This window comes from Gallus gallus, chromosome 3 (assembly GCF_016699485.2).
Source record: "Gallus gallus isolate bGalGal1 chromosome 3, bGalGal1.mat.broiler.GRCg7b, whole genome shotgun sequence".
NCBI classification, from domain to species: Eukaryota; Metazoa; Chordata; class Aves; order Galliformes; family Phasianidae; genus Gallus; species Gallus gallus.
This window is the reverse complement of record NC_052534.1, coordinates 19,762,540-19,781,838: the sequence shown is the minus strand read 5'-3', so window position 1 is coordinate 19,781,838 and position 19,299 is coordinate 19,762,540. Positions and strand designations below refer to the sequence as shown.

Below are 19,299 nucleotides of genomic sequence, written 5' to 3'. Positions count from 1 at the left end.
TATGACAGAATCGTATCATACGCATTCTTCTCCTTTTAATTAGCGTAAGAGCTGCAATTGTTATCTCTTCTATCAGCTTACTTAGATTTATAATATGTCCTGCTCTCCACACTTAAGACAATATAACCTTACAACAAGGCAATATTATGGTGCCACACTGTGTATCCTAGCAACGGTTTAGGGCTTGCATTTGATGTCAAAATAATGGGTGCTGCTTAATCTCTTGGGTTTTTTTTTTGTTTTTTTGGGTTTTTTTTTTTTTTTTTTTTTTTGGAGTAGGAGGTCAAATGTTGAAACCTAGGAATTTAAAAAAAATGGCTGAGGAGTATTCTAAAAGCATGCACATAGGGGCTCATGTATATATATATATATATATACACACACACACACGTACACATTCATAGTTGTGTATGGATAAATAGATAACCTCGTGTGCACAAAATAGATGGTCTAGTTCTTGTCTCTATGTTGTTTGGATAGACATGAAAACTAAGAAATGGAATGCGGTATATAATTTTCTAGATATCAGAAACTTGTAAAAGAGGGAGGAAAATTGTATTTTTTATCAGTTCACGGTTTTAAATAAATTAAAGAGGGAAAAAAACATCTGGCTTATGTTCCCATCTTCCCCCATGTCCACATTTAAGGAGATGAAAAAGCTACCAACTTTAGAAGAGTTGCTTAAAATGCTCTGCTTGAGCAGTCTGCCTCCTTACGATATTTGCTGTGAGACAGCTAAGACTGATCTGTATTTGACTATGTAACACATTAATTGTGATAGAAAAACCCAAATAGGATGTTATCAAGCATCTCTACAGCTTTAAATGCTGAAGAACAAGCAGAAAGTGTCAGCTTTGCTATTATAATCTTCCCCAGGTAACCTGATTCCTCTTTACATACAGATGCATTTTTACTCCTTACTGCCAGTGCCCCTTGGAACAGCACTAAGCAGGTAGGGTAGCTGAGCATCAGCTGTCCCACCAGCAACAAGTAAATACCGCTTTGTTGAACTAAGATTTCTAAACATGGCTGGTATTCAAACACCACCCTTGGCTGTTTGCTCTTCTTTGCCCCTGAGGCTTCAACAGAACAGAAGAAACAAAGATTGTTTCAAATTGCAATTCATTTTCTCTATAGATCAGTTTAAAATACACAGGAAATTAAGCTACAAAACTCTTGCCCTATAAAACTCAAGGCGAATGTGCAAACCAAGACCACATTATGTGCAGCACTCACCGTGCTTCCCCCAGCTATGCTAACAGAGCTCCAGAATCCTGCAGTGCCACCACTTCACCTTATCCCGCTGCACCCCACTAACACGATGTCAGGAAAAGCCAGAGAAAACAGCCGGCCCCGCAGCGCGCCCCAGAGTCAACAAACTCCAGCTCTGTTGGACCAGATGAGAGTGAGGAAATTGGAGGAGACTCACTTGGGTGCCTGGTACAAAGGGAGTGACGCGGCACGAGAAGAAAAACACTGCTCAGGCAAGAGTGGTTGCTTTTTGTTATCCACAATATTTTACTTCTAGCTGAAAGCCTATGCAGGGAGAGCTTGAAAGAATCCTTGTAAGCTCTGTTTATTTATTTAAAGCAATTCTTGTAGTCCTCCTTCTCTCCAAATAACACCAAGGTGAAGAGTTTACAGGAGCACACGGGCAGGAGTTCAGCAAGTGGCTGGCCACAGCTCCAGCAAAACCCAGTGCTGAGCCTGGGAGCTTTTTCCCCCCTCTCTCTTTAAGAGAACTGTTTACCATGTACGTACACACACACTGCAATTCACCTCTCTCTGCAATTGTCGTGGCAGTTGTACTATTACTGATATTATTATCCTGTGAAGGCGCTTCATGGACAACCCTGTCCCCTGCTAGGCTGTCCCAGTTTTATAAACCACAAATCTAGTCAGCTTACACTACGAGAGGGGAAAAAGTATAACATAAAGCTGCTAGAAAGGACAGCTGCCACTACACCACTCGTTACTGTGGACACAGCAAGGGAAGGCATGCTGCCTTGCACCATGGGCAGCTCTCATCCCTATCAGTGCTGGCAGCAGCAGTGATATGCTGGAAGCCCTGCAATGTTCTGCTCTGATCAGCAACACGAGGCCCAGCAGTAATCACTCAGAGTGGATGGGGAGGCAGTTTCAAGCCCCTTCAAGTCCCAGCTTCTCTCTACACCAATGCTGCTTCAAGAAGGGGTTGGGAATTTAGGCAATACCTTAGCATGTGCTAAGCAGAACTGAAGACAGATATAGCCTTGTCTGCTTTCCTGAGCAGAGTTCAGCATCCCCAGTGCTAAAACTCAGAGCAACAGAAGAGATGTAAGTGCAAAGCAAGACTTCAATGAAATTGTTTTTTTTTTTTTTTTTTTCTTCTCCAGAGTTGTGTGGTCCAACAGAGCTTGGCAGTAAACAAAGCAGGGGGAATTTACAATGCATTTTCAAAGGGGAGTGTCATAATAGAAACTTTGATCAGGTCACTGCTGTTGTATGAACATGGGGCTCTGCATACAAAAGCATTTAATTTTTTTCCTTTGAACATTCATATAAATCAAAATAAGTAAGAAACATCTTGCTTCAGTAGTACTCATTTGTTTGACACAGGAAAATTCCCTTCACATTTCCTGGCACTGGAGACTGGATATTTCCCCTGCTCCACACACTGCAGCAGGCTTCAGGATTTGGGATTACATACATTTCCCACCCTGGTGTCATACAGGCTCATTTAATATTTCCATTAGACAGGCAAAATTAAAAATGATAGGCAGGTAAGGAGAAAACTTACAAAAAACAAACAAACAAAAAAACCCCAAACTGTCAGACACCTAAGCAGAAGGCTTGTCAGCCAGTTTCTAAGTGGTTAGTTTGCATAAACCCTCCATAGACACATACCTGCCTGAAGTAGTATGCCCTGGTCTTTGGTATTTTTTAATTAGTTTTAGTAGGCTTTATTCTTAATAGACTTAAATAAATTGTATTGATGCTGCAACAAAACTATTTCAAATGCTATTGGACAGGCTCTCTCTCTTGACTGGATGAACAGAACTCTTTAGGAAAGAATGAGCATGTTCAAAACCCACAGAAAACTAAAATCTTTAAAGGAGAAACAACAGAGCAGCAAACTATAGGAATTTCAGAAAAGGCTTTAAAACAAGTCTCAGCTGAGTCACTGTACAGTAAGAACTGTCATTTTGATATATGCTTGCATTTTGCTTAGAACAAAGGGACAGAAGTCTCTAGTTGCTACCACACTACAAACAGTAACACTTCCACATCCTTAAAAAGTATATATCAGACTGCTGCCAGAAGACCAGCTCGATGAAATTTACATTTTCTTTTTCTTTCAGTTAACATTCATGTAAATCCCTCCCCCTCCTCCCACCCCCCAAAAAACCTTGTATACTGCATGTTCATGGTCAGATTCCGTACCATTCTTGTTGGTTTGCTTCCTTCAAGACTTTTGTTATGGATTTCCAGCTCCATGCACCACCACAAAACAGATACTAACACACAGCCAGTGTGGCACCTAATAATTCTGCAACAAGTAATGAAGTAAAATTCAAGCACTTGTTATACAAGTGCATGTTTTTAATAACCAATCTTTTGCTGTAGTTCACATTCCACCAGAAAACTGAGTTTTCAAGGCATAAATCTCCTCTCGTTATCATCTGAATATAGAGAGGAGCCCTGTTGGCATCCTTATCCATGGCTTTTCACAGACTTGGTGTTTGAATGTCAAAACCAGAACCTGGTAAGTAGTAACCTTCTGAAATGAAGCATCTGTAGTTAAAATTAGTACTGTAATTCAAGAAACATTATTCAAGAACAATTTCAGAACAGCAGCCAAAGCAGAAGGTTTAAAGTTAGGATCATCACTAGGTGCTTCTCTGAAAATATCTCTGGACCAGCTGGGACTGAAAATTTGAAAGCAAATCTTAATAATACAGTCTTTCCTCAGAAGTTTTAGGCTCTTCCATTCTAGCCATGGTTATAAAAGCTATGAGAACATATTTTCCCATTTTCATCTCTGGTAAGATGCAGGTAGTGAAGAGACTTGCAAAAAGGTAAAAACTTCATTTTATTCCCTAAGAACATAGGTAACTATCATGGGTGGTAGAGCGCTCAACTCCATTACATAATCAAGTACAAATACACACTAGGAGATGAATGGATTGAGAGCACCACTGAGGAGAAGAACTTGAGGAGGCGGGCACGTGAGAAGCTCAACATGAGCCAGCAGTGTTCGCTTGCTGCCCAGGCCAACCGTACCCTGGGCTGCATCAAAAGAAACATGATTAGGAGGGCAAGGGAGGTGATTTTCCCCCTCTACTGAACTCTAATGAGGGCTCAACTACACACCTGCACCCAGACCTGGGCCCCCAGCACAAGAAAGACATGGCGCTGTTACAGTGTGTCTGGAAGAGAGCCAGGAGGATGATCAGAGGGCTGGAGCACCCCTCCTACAGAGTTGGGGTTATGCAACCTGGAGAAGACTTCAGGGTGACCTTATAGCAGCCTTCCAGTACCTAAAAGGGATCTACAAGAAAGATGGGGAGGGGACATTTTTTTATTATTAATTTATTTATTTAAAACAAGCTCATGTAGTGATAGGACCATGGGTAATGATTTTAAACTAACAGAGAGTGGATTTAGATTAGGCATTAAGAAGAAATATACTGGAGGCACCAGCACAGTTGCCCAGAGAAGATGTGGTGCCCCATCCCTGGAGAAGCTTGAGGCCAGGTTGGATGGGACCTGGGCAGCCTCACCAGGTGGGAGGCAGCCCTACCCACAGCTGGGTGGTTGGAACAAGATGGCCTTTAAGGTTCCTTCTAATCAAAAAAATGCTATGATTCTATGATTTTTTTTTAAATTTCTTGGGTGAACGGTTAAATTATTGGCAAAGACACATTGAGATTACTCCCTAATACCCTAATAAGTACTTACATGCTGTAAGAGTATAAGCAAGTACAGGGAAATTCCTACGAGAGCAATTTGTGACCTTAGGGGAGGAAGCCCAGGTAGGGGAAATGTGGAAAAAGATTCCATAGAAAATAACAAACTTTTTCTAGTATTTTCACAGGAAAATATCCATGTTGCATCAAACATATATATCAGTCTACAAAACATCAATGTAAAGGTGAGCAATGCAAACACCTGTGACCACCTAATGCCATTCTTTCATTGTACTGCGAGATCCAGAATGCTAAATTTTAGTTGTTTTGTGTATGTATAACTTATCTAGTAGGATTTATTTTAACATTTACATATGACTACTATATTTTGTAAACGCTTAACAATGTAAATACTCAGCATCTGCCATCCTAAGTGTTCTCTGTCAGTAAAATGTTTTCAAAGGTTTTGAACTCAACATGCTGAAATGCTGAGCCCAGTATTCTCACATTTATGTCAGTGTAAAAAAATAGTGGAAAAGCAGAATAAGATTCCAATATTCACATTTTAATTATCATGGAAATTAGACTTGAAACACAGTGCAGTAATAGTCAAGTAAAAATGCTGTTGCTTGGTAAAATTTATATTTATAAAATAAACTGAACATAGCTAAGATTAATAATGTTGACTTTGTTTCTTTAAACAGTAACTTGAGTTGCCTACCAATTCTCAGCAGTTTGTTGTTTTACTCTTTCTTAATAATGAAGCACTAAACTAAGGTGATATTTTTAGGTTTTCAGATGTTTCCAAAATGGTAGAAAATAATTAAACAGTTGTACCTAATTAGTAGATTTAGTTACTTGGTTCAGTAGAGACTCTAGAAGATATATCACAGAGAACAATGTATTTTTACAACACATCACTCAGTTTGGTTAACCCTAATGCACGTGCTCTGATCTGCCAAGATCAAATATGAAGTTCCAACTGCTAAATAAAGGAATACTCCTCTCTTATGAGGTCAGATAAGTAGCTTCTGAAGTGAACCTTTAGTCAAGTGATGGACCAACGGGAGGAAGTTTGCTGTCTATTGGATCTGGGTTACCATTCATTAGACATGTCTCGATGCTTATCTGCAAGCTCTCTGCAGGACAAGACTTCATTTAACATGTAGGCAGAACAACTAATTAGCAGCTTTTTCCTCTGACTAATACAGTCCCCTTCTAGTTGCTCCATAAAGAAGATTCAGTGGAACACCTTGGCAAAAGCATAGGAATTCCAGGTAGTTATGGTGACGAATTTCATTGTGAATGAGGATCAATGTCCCATACTACTTTGAATAGTAATTTCTTAATTCTTATTCAAATCCGGCCAGCAAGATAATATAACTTGAACTGAATTGGCCATGTGATCCTGATGGCATCCCATTAATGGGCTGTTCACTTAATTTATGTAATTTTAAAAAATTAAGTAGTCATATTTTAAATCCCTACTGCAGTCCTTCAGATTGAAAGTACACGTTTAAAAGTTATAGTATCTTTATAAATCAGTATGTCTGCACTTCTTAGTTTGTTGACTGAACTTTCCTAAAGTTTTAACTCATCTTCCCTCATCTCTCTCTCTCTTCTGCCTGTGGGAACACTGAAATCCCAGAACAGAGCTGTTTCATATCCATTACTGGCCATGTTCTGTGCCACAAGGAAAAAAAAAAAAAAGAAAGAAAAAAAACCAGAAAAACCTACATCCGTAAGCTCTTATTTGAGTTGGCAAATAAACTAAGGTTTTCTGTTTGTACAGGAAAAGCACAAAAATCCAGTTATAGGGCCACTTCCACCGATGGTTGAAAGCCAAATAAATTCTGTCTGTAAGCAAAATGAACACGAGGGCAGTTATTAATATCAAAAGCTTATGGGTCTAATCCTGCAAGATGCTGAGTCTCCTTTGAGAAGCCAAGAAGAACCCAAGGCAACTTGCATCTCCTACAAAGCTTTTGGCACTCTTGGATTCTGGAGTCCTAGAGGCTCATTGCAAATGCTCCATCCTTTCCCAAGAGCACGGTTGCCCTGAGCAGCCCTGGAAAGCCAAGCCAGGAGAGGGCACACCGCTGGGAAAAGCAGTGCATATCTATCTAGGGCTATTTATAAAACTTGCACAAAACATTTAGAGCCGAGCCCTATCTTGGCTAGGTGTCAAGGACCACACTGAAAAAAACCCCATACCCTCATTAAGAAAATGCACGAAGCACCAATTTCTATTTTTGGCTGCAGTTGTAAGCATCACCAGGGTTACAGCTGCTTTATTGTGGCTTCTCAAGAATTTCCTTGATAAAAAAGGACAACAGAATTAGCTGAGCTTTTTGGAAATAGCCGCACAGTCCAGCTGTAAAACAATGTCAAGTAGCTGGCAAACAACAACAACAACAACAAAAAACAACCAGAAAACAACCACAAAACAAAACCCCATAATATAACAGTAGCTACACGCCTCACAACAGTAGCCCACTTGTCTTCTGAAGTTCTTTATTTGGAACTAGGTGAGAGAGGGCTGGGGCGAGGGAGGCTTGAGAAAAAAAGTCACATTAAGTCACTGCCCCAAACCACACAAACATGAGATAACGGACTGGAGAAGACACTTTCTTCTAGCAAGACCTACTGGTGCTGCTTGCACATACAGATAAGGGAGGTAGACAAAAAGAGTTCAGCTCACTTTCACGTGGAAAAGCATTAGTGAATGACGTATTAGGAGCAAAGAGTGAAAAACAAAAGTAATAAAATCTTCAAAGTAATTAGTCTTCCTTATTTTATGCCAACAATTTTCACTCTATGTCACTTGGTGAAGAGGGTAGCTAAGATACAGGACTTTGTCGGGAGGATTGGATTTATCAATGACTATCCGCATAATTTTGGGCAGGCAACCCTAGCCTTTTCCATAGGGTCTTCTGCAGGAGTCAGAGATTATCAGTGGTTCAAACCTACCAGAAAGAAGGGAGGCTTTCAACTGCATGGACATTTTTGCACAAGCTCATTTTCTGTCTATATAGGTGGATCATCCACGCACTATTACATATCTGGTGTTTTAGAATACTAAATTATAACTGTACAGGCAACAGAGATATCCTGAAACCCTGCATGTTAATCCCATAGTGTTTGTTTTGTTCACACACTGTTCTGTTTTTTTGTTTTTGTTTTTAATCAGGAAGGACAAATCTTTTGCCTCTCCCTTAATTCAAATTTGAAAGTGCTGACAAACATGCTGAACATATAAATATTTTGTCTACATAGGAAAGATACAAAGTGCACCATGTATTTCTTGTTACCTGCTTTTGACGGCAAAGATCACAAAAGAAGTGGAAGGAAAAAAAAAAAAACTTGTCACTTACTACCGTACTTCACTCTCTCCATTAGATCACAGACTGCAAACTAATACCATGCATCAGGAGCCAACATCTGTTAAGCTCCAGAGTAAATTCCTATATTAAAAAAAATTTAGTGGCCCTTAAGTAGTCAAACTTTCTCACATAACAGTATCACTCATAGATATACATAGATCACTCCAAAAGTAGTGCCTCCTACTTATTTCCATGGAAACTACAACAGATGCAAAGCTAAACAACACTATTTGATAGAGCAAATTCTCAGCTATGAAACTGTTTTTGTGGTGTGACAGCTGTGCATGGCCATCAGGGACACAGCTTATCTTTCATATCACTATCACAACTGCTGAAACACACCACCCACCACCTCACTGAGCTCACATCAGCCATTTGGTCACCATAAATGTTCAGCAAATGTTGATGAGTGTCAGCATTTTTTTCCAACATGGAGAAATTCAATGACACCCCTTTTCTTCATACACACTTCCACATCAGCCACCATTTTGTCAGAATGCCCCTCTGCTGCCATCTATCTCACAGCAACAACGTGTGATGGAATACTGGTGAGAAAGTTCAACATCTACTGCCATATCACCATTTGCCTCTGATGTCATGGGCCAACATTGTAAAATGGAAAGCACTAGACTTTTGGAGCATTGCTCATACTAAGAAATATTATTACTGTGTATAATCACCCCCAAATTATCTCACATGGGACCTTTCCCATTCCCTCCCATCTGTCTACACTGCATCAGCCACCAGAGTGAAGGCACGGGCAATACCTTCTGTGACAAAGTAGGCGACACAATTAAGACCAAAGTGGGTTAGCTACTCTGCCCCCTGGCAGCCTTAGTGCTGACTGATAAAAACATCTTCTCCCATACCAAGTAGTTATCAAACATCTGTATAAGGAACACATGGGAAACAATGGTTTCATTTGTCATGTGCAAGTATAGAAAACAGGGCACACGGCTGGAACCCAGAAGACATGAATTACAGGCAATATTTTCAAAATTGCCTAAGGCCTGGATAATTAAATCAACTCAGGCATAGCTCCCTCAACATTGCTGTGACTGGATTTTTTGAAACATGAGTTCAAGGTCAATGTTAAACAATATCCAAAGACTCTTAAAATCCCATATTTTAAGAAACAAAATCTCATTATGGAGCGATGGTGAATGTCTCTGAACACCAACAATGTCAAAGTTAGGCGCATAAGTGCACTTGCTCTACAGTGTGTGCTATCAGTGATGACACATGAAGGACCTAAGGACCACGTGAAGTGGGTTAGGCTGCTCTCCTGGAGGAGTTTGTCTCAATATACCCACTTGGAGAGGCTGGTATATTCAGCCCTACAGACCTGCTTTTCTTGACATCTAAAAGAACTGTGATGACCCTCCTCAGAACCTAGGACAGCACAGCCGAGGTGCTACTTACCTGGGTAGCTCAGTGAGACCACAGCCAGTCAAGTGTTATGAAGCAAGTTACATCATCTTTTTAGATTAGATTTAGATTGTTTGGTCAGCAAACATCATAAGAAAGTTTTAGTCTTTCACTAACTCATTTTCACTGATCCCATATGCTTTGCAAACCACTTCATTCTGTGTGTCCAGTGACATTGCCTGTTGGCCTGATCTTTTCAGATTATAAACCCCTCCCTCAGTCTAGAGACTGTGTGCAGACTGTTTTCCTTCTCCCTTGCAGAAATCAACCTGTGCCTGCTTATTTCAGCTTAACAACAGCTCCCTCAACGAATCAGCTTGGAATAAGAATGCAATAGCATACTTAGTCCATCATTGTCACAGAGCTTGGTGTGATGCCAGCTGGGAGTTTTTAATTTTGCTCTGTTCAGTGCAGTATTTCTACGTACAGAAGCATGTACAAAAGATCATGTCTATCTTTGGATTTTGCAGAAGCGTTCTTTGTAGATTTCCTAGTAACCAAGTTAACTCTTTCCTTAGAAAGAATACCCAGCATCCCAAACATCAAATGAGTGAATGGAAAGCCAGAAATAGAGCCCTGTGGATCAATAGATTTGACTGAGAAAGCATTTGCATTCTCAGGGGTAGAGATCATTGTGTTTCTAAGTGGATCAGAGATATGATCCTTGGCCACTGTGAATGGAATGGAAACTGGATGCCATCAGCGGGAGAACAAGTGCTGATGTGGTGAGGTAATGCGGTAAGGAATAGAAGAGTGGAAGGAATGCAGTGCTGCTGTCCCAAGGAATCTTAAAATAAGCTCAATCTCACATTCAAAGGCTGGGTGAGGGCAGAGGGTGAAAACCAAAGAAAAAAAACTCATTTTCACACTGTAATCATTTGTGAAAGGAGGAAAGGTATCATTTATAACTTATTCAGAAAATCAGCTTTTGCTGTCTTTAATATTTGGTCCCTACCCTCCTGCTAGGAACATAACAAGTAGGAGACCACCAATCTCTTGCCAACTTGAGGGTCGGAATATCAGCTCCTCACACCAAGACCTCCAGCAGAAAAGGCTCAGACACACACGGATGAGACAGCCAGGGGAGACTGAACTGAAACATCTGACCATTGTGTCCAGCAACAGCTGCTTGTGGAAGGTCAACACATGCAGGGCACACTGTTAGAGCTGTCCATTTTGAGCAGCATCTCACCACACTATCCATCAAGACCTATGAAGCAGCTCACAACTGGCAACTCACTGCCAGCCTGCCACTGACCTGGTGAGAGCCATAGCCCTGGGAAGGAATGGCACAGCTAAGAATGATGGATTATTTCCACTGGAATGCCTCAAATGGATGATAACCTTTCTTTTGAGACTTATATGTAAAAACTAAATGTCACTACAGCTTCTGTACATTTATTAGGAGCTATGTCTATTGTGAATGGTATCATTGGAAGTCTTGCTTTTGTCTCTGATGCAAGTAGGGTTAGCTTGAGAATTAGTTTGATGACTCCAAGATGTAGGCATTTCTGTAGAGTTCCTCTGGTATGTGTTGTCTCCTCTCTGGTCAAGATGCCACTGCCTGGTTTATTCAGAGAAGATAGTTGCCTTTTCTTTCTTCCATGTGAAAAATAACCACAGTACATAAGAGCTGTGTTATTAACCTTTCACAAAAGTTTCTATTATCAGAAATGCCAAGTATAAAGCACAATTCCAAAGCTACTAGAAGGCTACATTCCATGGGCAAGAGGCAGGAACTGAATAAGATATTCACATTTCTGTCTTCATTTAGAAATGGCATACCATAATGCTTGTAATTATAACTATCCTAATTTTCTCCTATTCAAAGTTACTTTACCATTCCACAAATTATAAAAGCCTTAGACCAAAAGATAGAGCCTGATAGTAGGCAAAGTCCAAACTGTGGTAAATGCACACACTACAGTCACATTGCTGCTGTGTGCTATTCCAGAAAAGGAGTTAGAGACCAGAAGTCCAAATTAAAATAGGATCTGACCAGAGAACCAATACATAGATTATTGATGGTTACATGGTATCTATACCAAGGACTAACCAGAGATACTGAGCTATGTTTTACATCTTCACAAGTATTCTATTAAATGTTTCCATAAAAAAGGGGGGGAGAAAAAAAGGGAAAATTGAAAGCTTATGAGGCACAATGCTCAGTGAGCGATACCTGCTTGGCACAAAGCAGATTGGGTCATGTCAAGGAGATGGTGATGTGCCATCCTTACAATCAAGCCCAAATTCTCCACATCAGCAATTCTAAATTCTGCTGCTGTTCTACCAACTGCAGGTACTGGGCAAACAGGAAAGGCAGAGGTGAAATGAAGCTCTGCCACGTCATCTGCCTGCATCATACACACCTAAGCAGAATCAGAGAGCACAGGTCAAGAAATAAATAAAACTAAGGCAAGACTCAGTCTTGCTCCTGAAGGAGCTCTTCTTTTACAGGAAAAAAACTCACCAGGGCTTTGCAATCAGATGATGGCACCCCATGCATTGCTCAAGCACTGTCAAGGGGCATTATACTCAGAAGACAATCCAGCCCTTGAACTCCCCAGGTACTGGTCTTAAATACCTCTCATGAGATCCAACTGCATCCTATGTCATAATGCTTCCAACACCTAGCTTCACATTTGGTTATGTCTACAAAAACACCAGCTAGGAAAAAAGTGATAATGAAGAATGATTTTAGTCTTTTATTTGAGCAAAAGTTAAACATATGGATCCTGGCACCAAAAGTATGGAATCTGTGATAAAACATATGGATATCCATATGGGGGAACGAGAAAAAAAAGGAAAAAGCTTCTTGGCCAGAAATCCTGCTCTTGCATTTTATCCTGTATGCATGGAGCAGCCCTTTCCCTCTGCAGCACAGTGCTGCCTGCCGACGGATTAGGATGTTATAAATTCACATGCAAATTCCACAAAATGCTCCACTGTTATCAACTTTATTAGATTTACGAATACAGTCCCGCTTAATTTTTTTTTTTTTTATTCTCTTAATCCCTTTCATCACTTAATAGCTCAGAAAGTAATGGATTTTGGTAAAAAGGAGAGGCTTATTACAATCAATCCTGTTGCTGTATCTCTCTGCTCGATGCTCAACTAATGAAACTTATTTTTCTTTGGGACCTCTACAGAAAATCCTTTCCTAAGGAAAAAGAAATAATGTTTATTATGCTGCTGACTTGTAATAACGCAACTGTGTTATTCCTCTCCTTTGGGTGTCCAACCAGAGGTTTGTAAAAAGCTACTAATCATACTTCACCAAATTCTAGCCTGTAGCGTACCAAGAAGTCACTGAAGCTTGCTTAATGCAACATGCCAACTTACAGGTCCAATGACTGAGGCTCTCATGGCAACATTCAACTCTGATTGCTCAAGGAGTCCTACTTAAGGAGAGATGGTATCAACACCAGGAAGGTCATCTGCATCGAAATAGTTCAGACTCTCCATCACTCAAGTCAACCACCCATATCTTATTTGAAGATATGTCACTTCCATAAGTGTTTTAAGAACTCTTGGCTCCTTCCTTCTACATCTGCTGAAGGATGAGGCATAAATAACTGAATACAAACAACACAGCACATGCACTGACCTACCAAATGCAAAACAGGGACCAAAACACTGAACCAGGGAGAACTCCTTACAGTTCAAAAGGAACAAGAAAATATTTCTTTGGATTATTTTATTAATGTAAATATATATTTGCTGTTTCATTTTTCTTCTGACCAGGGCTAGAAATGAAAGTAATGTGAGAAAAGTTAAGTGCCACGGTTGTCTTTTTACAAACGTGAGATGCTGGATGTGTCCTGGGAATCAAGCAGTTAAATTCCATTTTCACTCTCTAGCTTCATCAAGTCCGCGGTACAACATGATTTTAGGCTTTTCTACAGTCAGTTGACAATAACATAGCATTTTGTCTAGTGCTGTCACTGCCTTGAGGCCAATTCCAAGACCATCCAAGGAAGTCACATAACACCACCAAGTAAGCTGTACTGAACTGGGAGTCTTCCCAGTCCAAACTGTTTTTTTATGGCTTCTCTATCTTTCTTATCACAAAGAGTACAGTTACTCTTAAATAATTTACTAGCAGATGATTTTGTTGTTTTGTTTTTACTAAAGAAGAGGACTTAGAAAAGCAAGATCATGGATACATACAGAAATCATAAAGCTTTATCCTACAAATACCTCACATTGTTAACTTCATTCATGTGGGTAAACTGCTTGTGTGATAAAGTTACTCACATGCAGGAGCATTTGCAAGGCTGAGCCCTAAAGCCATTAAATTAATGGTGGAAATATATAAAATATATAATTGATGATCAAGTGAATTGGGATTCTTCTCAAAAGTAGGTAGAAAAGGATTATCACTCAGGCAAGCTCTCTCTCCAGTGACTGCTCCTGATTGATAGATTTGTATCAGGCTGAGCTTCTGATTAGTTCTGAGATATGAATGCTTCAAAATGTAGGAATAAAAAAAAAGACTTTCTGAAAATGAAATGCAATACCCAATTCAATTAAAAGAAAATGCTATGATCTGGAATTGAACCAAGACTTTGGGATAATGTTATTTATTCTGTGCCAAGTTTAGTAGATGTTTTCCAAAATGCCAGTTTACTTGGATTTTATGGAAAAAGTGACCTTTTCACCCAGAATAGAGGCTGCTAATTTCATTAAAGTTGTTAGAGATTTTCTCAGACTGCATCCATGCCAATTTGAGTATTTCATTCCTCTATTTTCATCTATATTCCCCTTACATGGAAGCAGCCTGACAGAGCTATAACTACAGCATTCTGCTTCTTGCTCCTACTGCACCCTCTGCCAATGCAGTTATTCAGACTGCAAGAGCACTGCAGGCACTCAGAGAAGCAAGCATCGCCCATTCAAAGCAGCCCTTTCCCTGAAGGCTGGTGGCTGCAAGCCCCTGGGTCAGGCAATCCACACTGTTGGCATCCCAGAAGAGCCTGAATCAACTCAGCTGCCGTGAGATGAGCCGAGCCTGTCAGCTCATACAGCAGCTTGAGCTCATCATCTGTATTTACATAGTTCCTCAATCAAACTCCTGTGCTCTGTAAACTATGTTTATTACCCTTCATGCAGGCCAATAGATTTCAGTTTGCTCTCCTTACAGTAGGAGCAGCCAAAGATCTATGCTTGATGGTTATTTTCTGCCTTAATTTTGCCTTTAAGGAGGGACATGTTATTACTTGCCAAACCAGCACATGTTCACAGAGAGAGTGCGGTCAAGTGGTCAGGAGCAGAGCTGATGTTAATTAGCAATGAAATGAGGAATGAACCAGCATTAGCCCTGAGACTAATCAATGGGAAAATCACTCCAAGCAGGCAGCTTAATGAAGTACTATACAGCTGTTTATTTTTAGTCTGTTTTAGCCTGACAACAAAATCCCTATTAATTAAACAACAAAATATCTAAAACGCATTTCCTTTTAGAGCTGTGCTATAGCTCTGACTTTTGTTAATTATTGCATTTATCTATATCTTTCCCTGGCAATGATAGGTTCGATTAGGAAAAGTTTAGGCAGGTCAAGGATGCTTATAGCTATCACTGCACATGTTTGTCCCTTGCCATCACCCCCCCCACCCCATAGATGACCCACCCAGGGTCCTGTGCACTGCTTATCCCAGTGCCTTTCAGCTGCAGTGCTGGAGGACATGGTGCATGTGTAGGGCATCACCACCTGAGGCAGAGGGAGGGACAAGCCCTGTGACAGGCACATGCTACCTGTGATCTGAGGAAGGCACCTTGGTCCCCCTCCCTATCAGGTGGTTTTGTGATGCATGGGGGTTTCCCTCCCCCTCCCCCAGAACCTTCCCTTTGCCCCGTCTCACTGCTGGGCCATCCTTCATACAAACCCCACTATTTTCTAGCAAAGATAGGAAATTTGCAAGGAGGAGAGTCTGGGAAAGACACATAAGATCCAAAGTCTTTCCACTGCTATGTTGCACAAGACAATAGCACTGTGATACAATACTGATTTAGCCAGTTGAAAAATTGCTTGGTATAAAATAACGCAACTCAAGTCTGAGGCTTTGATACCTTATTTTAGAAAACCAAGTTCTTCCCAGTGCTTTCCAGCAAGCAGGCACTAAATGATATTCATATGACAGTAAGATTACTTTGGATTTTGACTTGCCATTAGAATCAGGAGCTCTAACACCAGCAGTGTTAGTGTGTTAGTGGAGATGCAGGCTGTGCCCTTCGGAGAGCTGTGTGGCACCCCTTCCCCTTCATACACACAGGTGAAAGATTGACTAAAACCTGCTTTTATAGGAAGGGTTAACAAAAAAGGCACACAAACTGTGCTTTAGACAGTTCACAGTTTGTTTGGTTAAAGTTCTTTCCGAGACTGACAGACTTAATTCAGGGATTCACGGAGAGGAGTTTCTTAATCTTTCCAGTATAATCAATAAGCCACCTCTGAAACTGAGTCAGAATAAAAGGAAAAAGACCATCCTATGCAGATATGTCCTGAGCTAAACATATAGACACACCTTTAAGGATTTTCTTATCTGCTGTTTTTGCCTGCATGTTGCATAAAGCAACATAGTGTGATCCTTCAGACGAACTCTGCTGCCCTATACGCAGAGAGAGCAGCACAAGCCAGAGAACAGCCCTTTCCCAAGAAAAAAAAGAAACTTCAAACTCACATTATCAGCCCCTCTACAACAGAGTATTCCTAAGTCAAATTCACCTCCTGAAGATGGAGACATTACAGTAAATGTATTCATTAGATCTCAAGTGACAAGCCTTAATTAAAGTGTACTGTTTGCAGAACAAGAACCAAAACTGAAGACGCTCTAGTAAATATATATTTTGTACTGAGCAGAGCAAGGCAGATGCTGGCTTCTACCTAACACCCACAACATGAAAAGCACTCAAATATGAATATTGGATATGTATTTCAATAATATTGTTAGAAGGCATTCAACACAGCGTGATACAGGAATCACACAGTAACAGATTCAGACACAGACATATTTGCATTCTTCGACATAAATTAAGTTTCTTACGGTCCCTACTGTATATAGAGAGCACGTTTTACCAGTTTTTCCTCTTCAGTCATGCCACAATCCACCAAGATAAATATTGTTAATGTTTTTCACATCAATAACTCCATTCATGTAACAATCAACTTCTCACAAACTTCAGCTAAACAAACTGCCTTGGGGAAAAGAGAAAGAACATGAAATATCTAACCAGCTGCCATGAGGTAGAGGCAAAGAGACAAAAGGGGATATCTGTTTAATAGCATGCAGTTGTATTCTAAAAGAAGTACACGGAAAAACTTAAGTATTTCAATAGAAGCATGAGCTGATTAAAAATATCCACTGCTCTTGCAGTTGATTCTCCTCTGGTCTGGAGAAGAATCAAGGAAGACCTTCTCTCCCTACAGTTCCCTGAAAGAAGGTAGTGGTGAGGTGGGGTCAGCCTCTTCTCTCACATATCAGTGCTGGTACAAGAAGGATTGGGCTCAAGTTGCACCAGGGGAGGTTCAGGCTGGATCTTAGGAAACAGATCTCAGAAAGAGCAGTGAGACATAGGAACAGGCTGCCCAGGGAGGCAGTGGAGTCATCATTTCTGGAGGTGTTCGAGGAAAGGTACTTAAGGACATGGTTTAGTAGATAACGTTGGTGGCAGGCAAATAGTTGGACTAGATAATCCTAGAGGTCTTCTCCAACCTTAATGATTCTACAATTACAATTTATGATCCTTAAAGGCACCTCCTTGCAAGACTGGACTCCATCCAACTGCAAAGTTTGATTTCAGAGTTTTGTTTTTAATGATGATGATTATTTTTTTTAAAAGCCACAGTGAAGCAATTATTTCTTAAAAAGTGCAGACCTGAAAAACAACATCACCAGCCAGGTAATCCCCTTTATAGTCAGAGTTGATAGCTCATGGAAATCTAAACAAAGGCACAATGCTGTGCAACCACAACAGCTGGGTTGGAAATTGCTGCAGATTGTTAGGAGGAGCTGCAAACTAGAGATAGGCAATGAAAAGGTTAGAAATGATAGTTTAGGAAAAAAAATAAAAAGACAAATTACTCCAAAGACCATATTCCTTAAATCGTTGAAGCAAAACATGTTTATTTGATTTGTTTGTATGCCTATTACAAAAATGCTACTTTGGGATTCTAGGAACCCAGTCTGTCAATTTTTCAGCTTCTGCACTTTCATGGTTGCTTAGAGCTGTTTAATGCAAATACACTTCCAATAAGAGATTTCATGCCCCTAAATTACACCCAGTTAAGGGCGAATGAAAATGTAAGGTAAATAACTATAATCAGCCATATTATCTTTCTCTTGGCACCTCTCACTTTACAGGCATATTTAAAGGCATCTCTGGGGTCCTATCCTTTTTAACAAGCGGCAGCGTATTTCCTGGAATATTACTTACAGTGCTATGCTGTGAACATTACACAGGTTAAAACGTTACCTAGAGACCTAGAAAGAATTGCATCTGTTGCAGAGCCACGCTTGTTGCCATGTTTAGGAACATTTGAAAAAGACAAGAAAATTTTCAACTCCAGGATGAGAAAAAAAGACCAAGACTCCTGAAGTAGATCTTCCACATCCAACATCACTGACCAGCACAACAATTACATGCAAGAAGATGAGACTACACACCTCTGGTATTCACTGAGGGTGGCCTGGAAATCACGTAGGATACTATGGGGAAAAAAGTTAAAGAAACTTAAGCATTTCACTCCCATGTTATTTTTCTTTTTAGGATAAAGAAAACCATGCTTAAGAAAGGTGACCTGAGCATTGCAAGAGGCTCACAGTCCCTTGTTGCCTCTGTGGAAAAAAAGTACGTACCAATAATCAAGCTGCTCACTCAGCAAGAGGAATACAGAGCTGGACTCTTCAGAAGAAAATGCATGCAAGTCTTTCAATGTACATTTTGATTATTTTAAGCATTGGGCAGTTTCACTTTGTATACAGAAAGATGAATTTCTGGTCCTACAAGTAACTACTCTTCTGTTTCAGCTAGAAGTGCCCTAGCACCAAATTAAACCAGAGAAAATCTGAGACAATGAATTCATTCAACCTTAGATCTGTTTAGCTGGTCTCACATACATCACAATTTCTGCCATACCTCTATTTACCAACTTTTCATTATTGAAGCTATTGTTACATCATTTGTTTGCAGACCTGCTTATGCCAATGTTCTGTTTTCTCCTAGGAAGTCACATTTCATGCAGACATTTGTCTTTTGTAAAGCAGCCCCCAAAATCCTGGGCCAATTTATCCCCCCTCTACAGCACCAGCAGAAGGTCACACTCAGCAATTTAAGCAATCCTTGTATACAGAAGCCATGCTAGATGCTGCATAGTGATGAATTTCTCCCCAAATAGTTGAAGAAAGCATGGGGAAAAAAAAGTAGCATAGAAAACAGACGGACTTGTGTTTATGCATCGCTTACTGACACATAAGGTAACCTTTGAAAAGCCACGAGTTACCTAAGCCTTAGCTTTTCCTCTGTAAATGGTTATGGCAACAGCTTCATGGAGTGGAGTCCACTTTTCATAATCCTTGAAGTGCTGATAAGGAACAAACTG

The 19,299-nt window shown here is 40.2% G+C and overlaps 1 protein-coding gene across 24 annotated transcripts in view; it reads right to left on the bottom strand.

Moving 5' to 3' along the window:
• Positions 1-19,299, bottom strand: part of ESRRG (estrogen related receptor gamma) — a 384,103-nt gene that overhangs the window by 242,766 nt on the left and 122,038 nt on the right. The window contains exon 1 of one of the 24 annotated variants that reach the window (XM_046938784.1): positions 1,237-17,861. The exons of the other annotated variants lie outside the window; for them this stretch is intronic. The gene's annotated coding sequence lies outside the window, so the exon portion shown is untranslated. Of the gene's footprint in view, positions 1-1,236; positions 17,862-19,299 lie in introns of those variants that run through there. 24 annotated transcript variants of the gene reach the window in all.